The sequence below is a fragment of the Mustela nigripes genome, chromosome 1, assembly GCF_022355385.1.
Source record: "Mustela nigripes isolate SB6536 chromosome 1, MUSNIG.SB6536, whole genome shotgun sequence".
Lineage (NCBI taxonomy): Eukaryota > Metazoa > Chordata > Mammalia > Carnivora > Mustelidae > Mustela > Mustela nigripes.
This window is the reverse complement of record NC_081557.1, coordinates 184,168,650-184,177,533: the sequence shown is the minus strand read 5'-3', so window position 1 is coordinate 184,177,533 and position 8,884 is coordinate 184,168,650.

The following is an 8,884-nucleotide window of genomic DNA, read 5'->3' as shown; positions in this document are numbered from 1 at the left end:
TTAAAGCCTTCGGCTCAGGTCATGATCTCAGGGTCCTGGGATCGAGTCCCGCGTCGGGCTCTCTGCTCAGCAGGGAGCCTGCTTCCTCCTCTCTCTCTCTGCCTGCCTCTCTGCCTACTTGTGATCTCTCTCTGTCAAATAAATAAAATTTTTAAAAAAATGATCCCACATAATTAACAATTATATATGAGGAATCTACCACGGTTGGGAGTCAATAAACACAAAAACAGAATTAAATAGCAAGTCAAAATAATCAGATATTCAACAATTAGATACTATTAAATCATATATTTAAATTGATTAAAGTCCTAAAATAAATAACTAAAAACATTTAAAGACCAAGGCTCTATGGAAGACTATTCAGAATTTAACACAGAGAAAGAAAGAGATTTAAAAATATGGAAGAGAGTTAAAAAAAATAGAATATGAAATGAGAAAAGTTGTCACAGGAATTTCAGAAATATAGAAAGGAATGAAGGAAAGGTAAATTTTGAAGACCTAGTGGCTAAAGTTTTTCCAGAATGGACGAATGATAAGAATTCTCACATCCAGAAACTATGGTGAGTGCTGAACAGAGTAAATAAATATAAATATACATCTAGATAAAGAAGAGATCATAAAAGCAAGCAAAGATTAAAAATCAAATATGTGAATAATAGATTTATATCAGACTTCTTAACAGAAAGCGTGAGCTGACAACTGAATATAATTTCAACATTCTGAGAGGAAATACCAGATAATTCAATATTTTATGTTCAAACAAGTTTTTATTCAATAGTAAGGATGAAATAAATATTTCCACACACTTAAGAATCAAAGTCTTCACTATTACCAGATTCTCACTGAGAAACTTCTTAAATATGTACTTCAGGAAGAAGAGCTCAAACTCAAAAGGAAGAAATAAGACGCAAGAGATAGTTTTATGCCAAGAAATGATAACTATATCCAAATCTTAAAAATATTTTCCAGTATAAGAGTAAAAATCAAGTTGGAGCTTAACTGCTATTTGGCAATAACTTTTAAACTAAAAGTAAATTTGTCAAGGATTTTATACACATGTACACACACATACATATATATGCATACACACATACACAAACAAGTATTTATATGTACGTATGTATGTTTTTATATAGAAGACGCAACTTCCAAACTGGAATTGGTGGAGAATTGAAGGAAAACTTCAGTCAACTAAAAAAGGCAAGAAAGGAAATGGAGGGAGGAAAGGAAGAAAAGGGGAGGAAATGCATGGTAAATAAAAGGCACCAAATAATATGTAGAAATTAAAACAAATATGCCAACAATCACATTGAATGTACATAGATGACCATGCCTGTTAAAAGACTGAGATTATCAGATTAGACAGAAAGACAAAACCCAATTCTGATTCCAACAGACATACATATAACTTAAAGACATGAACATTTAAATTAATGTGGTGGAAAAGATTAATCAAGTAAATATTAACCCAAAGAAGGTTGTTGTAGCTAGATTAATAGCAAACAAAATTGGCCTTAAGACAAAAGGAATTTTTAGAGATAGATACTATATAATGATCAAATGAACAATTTGCCTATGAGATATGATAATTTTAAACTTGTATGTACTTAATAAAATAGCTATAAAATGTGTAAAGCAAAAATTTACAGTATTACAAAGACAAATTTGACTCAACCATACTATATTCATACCTCTCAGAAACTGGTAGATCAAACATACACAAATGAACAAGGATGGAAGCAGGGAATACTATCAATGGACTGGAGAGATTTTTAAGGTGAAGTGTTCTAAAATTATTGTAGTGATGCTTGCACAGTTTATAAATTTACTAAAAATTATTGCATTGTGTAATTAAAAATGGGTGAATCTCATGCTATATAAATTATACCTTACTAAAGTTGCTAAAAACAAATCTATAGGGATATAGAAAATTTTGAGGACCTATCTAGTATACCGCATCTACCAATTAAGATACGAAAATCCTACTCAAGCACAAATGGAATATTTAGATAATTCCACCTCATATGCCACCACAATGTAAATCTCAGCTAGTAAGAAAAATCTGACATCTGATAGATCACATTTCTTGAATATAATTAATTAAAATTAGATTAAATAAGTGATTCTTAAAATTCATGTCTAAAATTCTTCTAAATCATGGACTTAAGAAATCACAATACCGATTAGAAAATAGAACTGAAAGAAATAAAAGTACCATCATTTATGTCAAAGATGTAAGATAAGGTAGGTATTTATTTTGTAGATATTTCTTTATGCATTTAGAAAGAGTGTGCACACACACAAGCCAGGTCATGGGGAGAGGGAGAGGGCGAATCCTCAGGCAGACTCCCCACTGAATCTGGAGCCCCATGCAGGCTCAATCCAGGACCCCAAGATCATGACCCATGCTGAAATCAAGAGCCAGTAACCCAACTGGCTCAGCCTCCCAAGTGCCCCAAGGTAGGTGTTTAAAAGGACATATAAGTCTTAACTGTTGAAACTAGGAATACATAAAAAGGGCTCATTACACATACAGTGGCGGTCTTCTAATCTTAAGAGAAAAATAAGAATAGCTTAATTTGAAAACTTAGACACAAGTTAACATTTTTTCAAAGGGCTAGAAATGTGGAGGAGAGCACATGAATATTCAGAGGGTCTTAAAAGTTTCTGCCATGTCTAAAAAGGAAAAAAATAAATTGTGGAGGTTGCAGATGATATGACTGTGTAGAAAATTTAAGAGAATTTATACACTATTAAACTGATATAGATTATACTTTAAAAGCTAATATGTTGGCAAATTTCCTTGCAACAATGTACAAAAACCAATTTCATTGACACACACCAATAATAAATGGTAAAGAAGTATAATTTTTAACACAACTTTGTTATACTCTTTGTAATATATACAAATGTATGTATGTAATGTATGTATGTAATACATATATTTATACACTTATACACTTTGTAATAAATACATTTATATACTTTGTAATAAATGTCACAAAAGGTGAGCAAGTTCTATGTAAGAAAATTTTAAAACTTCATTGAAGACTTAAAGTAAGACCTGATTTTAAAATATATCTATATCTATATACACATAAAATTAACATAATATTATTTGTATATAAAATATTCATAGATGGGATTACCTGCCATCAGAAATACATTCATTTCCCCCAGATTAATCTCTAAATTCCATGCAATTCAAATTAAAAAATCACAATCGATTCTTACTTTTTTCTTTCTTTTCTTCTCAATGTACATATATTTAACTTGTTAAGCTGATGCTAAAAATCACAGGGAAGAGGAAAGATCCAGGAGAAACATTTTATGAGTCAAAGAACAAGAAATATCAAGATTATGTCTGAGTCGGAATATTAACAACACAACAAAATACCTACAATGACTTAAATTAATGGAGTATCATTTGTATCACATAACAGAAGTCTATCTACTCAAAAGAGGAAAAATGAAACTACCTTAACCAAAGCATTTGAATCTGGATCTCTCTGCCAGTTATCTCTTAATCTAAATTAATAAACTGACATTGCGATTATATATCAGTCCCTACAAGCTTGACATATGAATCCACGAGTATGAAAGGACTCATTTTCCACACAGTGATAAAGTTAAGCTTCTGATCCTTCAAGTGCAGATCATGATAAATTCACTAAAGTAAAGGCCATGTTCTGAGGCTACTTGATAGACAACCATCTGACTTCTTCAGGTAGCACCTCCTCTACGTTACCACCCTTGAAGCTGTCCATTCAAAACAAATTCCCTTTGTGCCAATTTCATGTTTATTCACCATCCTTCTGATTTGATATTCAGCTTCTCATATTAATCTTTATAACGTAAGATTATTCCTCATCCTGCATGACACTCTCCAATCAAAACTTCTTATGATGTGCTCGATGCTGTTCTAAAATTGAAGGAGGGGCGCCTGGGTGGCTCAGTCGGCTAAGCATCTGCCTTTGGCTCAGGTGATGATCTCAGTGTTCTGGGATAGAGCACGATGTCTACCTCTCTGCTCCACAGGGATCCTGCTTCTCCCTCTCCCATGCCTGCTTCTCCCCCTGCTGTGCTCTCTCTCTCTCTCTGTCAAATAAAAAATTAAAATCTTTAAAAATATATATAACAAAGTGAAAGGAGGGGTAGATATTTACACACATTATAGAAAAGTGACCTATTAGATAATTAAGTGATCACTGCGATTCCGGGGTATGATGTAGATTTCGTGATAGCATATGGCACTGGGCTTTGCCTAGAGTGGCACCTAATAAATATTTTGACTAATTGGTTGTCACAGCAAATCAAATAAAACCAACATTGCAATCCATAATTTTTAGATATTAAAATTCCCCAGAAATGTTTCCTTACCATATAACTCCCCTCATACACCTTGTAGAGACAAGTCAAGCCAAATTAATAGGTTAAATGGTCCCACATGGAGAAACGAGATAGGGAGCATGGGGATGTGAGGGCCTACTCAAGCAACACTACTCTTACGTCTAAGCTGATCTTTTTCAGAAGAATTATCAACACATCTCAACATGACACTGAGAAGTAATTAAATGTACTTTGGTCTGAAGTGGGGAGAAGGATGTGGGAGAGGGAATAAGTTCTTGTTTTCTTTCACAGTCAAAAAATCAAAGAAAACTATGGTTTCATGCTCCAGGACATTATCTGGGGGGTGGGGGGGTGCCCTTGTGGCTCTCCCAGAATCTCTTTCTCTTCGTGTTGCTGCCAGACTTTCTTCCTTTAAAGACACTACATAAATCACTACTGGAGAAATAATTTACAGCCATAGAGGAGGAAAGGGTGGGGGCTGGGGGGGGGGAGGGGGAGGAAGAACCTCTTTTGTAGATTACAATGAGAAGTCCTGAATTTTCAGCAGTCTCTATGAAGACGGAAGCAGGGGGCAGCTGGATGGGAATATGAAACATATTGTGCCCAAACAGACTTCCCATCTTCATGCTGTGGCTGGGATCCATCTGTTTATCATTGGATGTAGCACAGGCTAGGGCAAAGTGTGCCATTCATAGTTTTGGGAAGTTGGGAAGCTGAAGGGGAAATGGTAAGCCACAGCAAAGTCCGCAGAATTGGCTGCCTTCTAACTAGCCACATTTAACAGTGTATTTACAGACAGCAATATTTGCAACCTCTTCTTCCCAAACAATCCCAGGTACAAGACAGTCTCTCACCAGGGAGAACCAATCACCAGCAGAAGAGATGATTTGGGATATGTTTCTGTGGAGAGACAGCCAAAAAGATGAAGAACTTAAGTCTTGGCACATTTCTTCTCCAGCTCTCTCGATTTTGATGAAAATATGAAAGAAGAGATGAGATTTACAGTCTCATTTACATTTGTTTGGATTATTTGTTCTTTGGGTGTTGAGTTTGCTAAGTTCTTTATAGATTCTGGACACTAGTCCTTTATCTGATATGTCGTTTGCAAATATCTTCTCTCATTCTGTCAGTTGTCTTTTGATTTTGTGAGCAACAGGTAAGAAGAAATGATTGGCAATAGCTCATTATATCATCTGCTTTTTGAAGATGTGAGCTTTTGACATTATCCCCAAAAGGTAACCTTGAGCATTAAATACATTAAGCTATTTATAAGTTTCACCACATCGATCATTTGATGTAAACAATGACTCCACTCACATCTCAATTACTGCATTCAATATAGATGTTTAACCTATAGATGTTTAATCAAACTAAAACATTTATTCTCCTGAGTTTGTGATGGGCTTTAATTTTTCACTTGCATCACTTTTGAAAAGCATCGTGCTGCTCAGGGAAAAAATCTCTGAGAAGAAATCTTTTAAGTGGAGATCACAAGGTGCAATGGAACGCCAGTCTCATATATTAATGGACATGTTTTATTTTCTGATAGTGTCTGTTACCTTTGACCCTGCCCTCATTGTGCAGTTCGACTGGAAGAATCCACCTGCCCAGGAGACGGCTGTTTTATGAGAACTCTGAGAACCAGAGTCGTCAAGGCTTAGATGCCAGGTATTCAACAAAAGAATCAGAGGAATATATGACCAATCCCTCCCTTGGAGGTGTGTTTACATAAGTATGTGAATCACACACAAAACTAAAACATTTCATCCAGCGGAACCCCCTGACACTGTATGGAGTTCTGAATTGTGGCCCACATTTGTCCAACTAACACTTATTTAGTGACTACACTATTGCACAGGACTTGTAAGAATAAAATTGTAAGTTGGCTAGCTTACCTATCCTCCAAGAGCTTAAAACCTCACAGAGTAAGCAAGAAATACCCCCAGAGAAGTCTAATACGAGGCACTGTGTGAAAGTGTAAACAGAGAGACGCCACTCCATCTGGAATGCCACTCCCCACCCACACCTGTGTCCTTTGCATCATCAAAAACTATCATTATTTCTTGTAGGGTTTACTTGTATGTTGGTGGCCCACCTGACTCTAGCAGGTGTTAGTCTATCTCAATACAGTAGTTGTCCTACCACATCGCAATAGCCTGGCTATTCAAAGCGTATTTTGTTGGAATGAAGGAAGGAAGGAACTCATGCCAATGTCTATTTTTGTTTAGTGATTAGATCAAATTGTATTTTTCAAGAATTTAGAGAAGTAGGCCTTGTGTGCTAGCTTGGCTACCGCCAACCTGGCACCACCACCAACCCCTTCCAAGCCTGAGAGCTGCTCTGGAGTCCCCTTGCAGGGTTCTAGAAGAGGACCTGGGATACCGGTGGAAAACAATGCTAATTCTCAGGATTCTCTGGAGGCATTTGCATACATACACACATACCAGTTTTTGTGATCCACCCCATGGGCTGATAAAATTAGTGTGAGTTTCTCAGAGATTCTCAAGAAGTACAGCAGCTTGCAAACAAGCTTTTGAAACTATGCCCTGTGTTTCGGGCTGTGGGCATCCGTGTCACCTTTTCTGACCTTTGGGGCAGTCTCTCTGATCTTCAGGGGCAGCACTGGTAGACTTCCCTCCCTCCTTTCAGCTCATCCAAAACTTGTCCAAGTTCCTAATCTCAATAAAACTCTATTAAACTCTTTAAATTCTTTATATCTAAAACACAAAGAATGGTTTCTATTTTCTTGTCCAAACCTGACTTGTCCATTCAGGAGTTCACCCTGCCCTCACATAGGACCACACTCACATGAAGAGTGTCTATATCTGGATCATTCCAACTCAGTAATTTCAGATTAACTTTCCTTTTGTACAAAAACAAAACAAAACAAAAGTCCACATAGGGAAAAAACTTGCCCTTCACATAAGACAAATTATTTTCAGTCAATTATTCTTTAAGATATCAAGCTAGGTCTGCTTGTAAACATTCAATACTTCTGAATAATCATTTTAATTTCATGATGATAGTTTTGTTGGGTGTCTCCACTAACTTGAAATGAATCCATACCTCTCAGCAGGTATGTTTTCATCCCCATTTCTAGGTGGAAAAGCTGAAACACGTAAGAGCCAATAGTAGCTCTGATATATCACATTTCTTTCTTTGGAATAATATTCAAAACCCAACATCATTTGAAATAGAAAGTTTCAAAAACAGTGGTAATTTTTTGATAGCCAGCCTCATGAATGTTTTAAGAGACCACACCTTGAAACTTAACTGTAAACTCAAGAATACGAGCCACACATATTCAATTGATTAAATTCGACTCTTGGAAACACTATTGTACTTTCCTAAAGACCTTTACTCAGATTTTCCACTTCAGCATCTCCCAGTGCAGGCTGGGCCCAGTGCCTTCCAAATCCACTAAGATTGCTCACAGATAATACCAAGGGTGTAGCAATAACAACAATTAAAGAACAACAACAGATCCCCCCAAGTTGAGAGCCTCCGTGGATTGATGGGACAGGCTTCTCCAGTCAGTGTCGAGAACGCCAGGACGCTATGAGCAGAGATGGCTCGCGTCTTCCTCATTTCTCATCTCAGGCTGCACTGATGTCTTGCTGTTCTTGGTTTCCCAGCACATGCTTCCGGGCATCCCACCGAGCATCCTGGTGACAGCCAAATCTCTACCACTACTGTTTCGTACCTGTGTGTATTTTCTTTCTTCTGTCTTCCTTATCTTAAAGCAAAGCCCACCCCCAGCATCTTAGGTACTACAGACAAGGGAGAGGGACCGGGACCCAACATTTAATGAGAGACACAGGTTGATGTTCTTGCATGGGCTATAGTTTTAAGACCTTCAGAAAGATGCATCGAGTGACCAGGTTCTGAGTGAGAAGACTCTGGGTGACATGAGTCTCGGACTCCTCTTCTGGAAGAGTGCCTGCCAGCTCCCGTGGTTGTAGTCAGTATTCACTGAAACAATGTGCATGAGGCACTAAGTCGAATGACTGACACATGGTAGAAATGACCACGATAGTAGGAACTAGCATAGATGGAGTAAAAATGCTTTGAGGGTGAAAATCCTTACTGTGCCACTTACTAGCTGCCTCACTTGGGCCAAAGCCCTTCAGCCCCTGAGACTGATGGCCTCACCTGTCAGATGAATCTAATAACACCTGTGCTTTTAACTCCTGGGCTACCATAAAAGACAAATAGGAATGCCTACGTGAAGGGGAACTGAACACTGCAAACCTTTAAACAAAAGAGAGTCTGTGTAAGTCACTCCCTTCCCCACCAAATTTGCTTTGGTGAAATGGAAATCTTAAGAGGCCACAGAAGAAGTACTAGGTAGCATTGGGGTAGAATAATGATTATCAGAGAACTTGTACTCAATCATAATACCTTAAACCAATCTGTATTGAAAACCTCTAAATAAAAATAAATCAAAGCATAACCTATCAGCATTTCTGTCAAAAAAAAAAAAAAGATCAGGAAACAAAAGCTATAACAAATATAAGAAGTTCCACATGCTTTA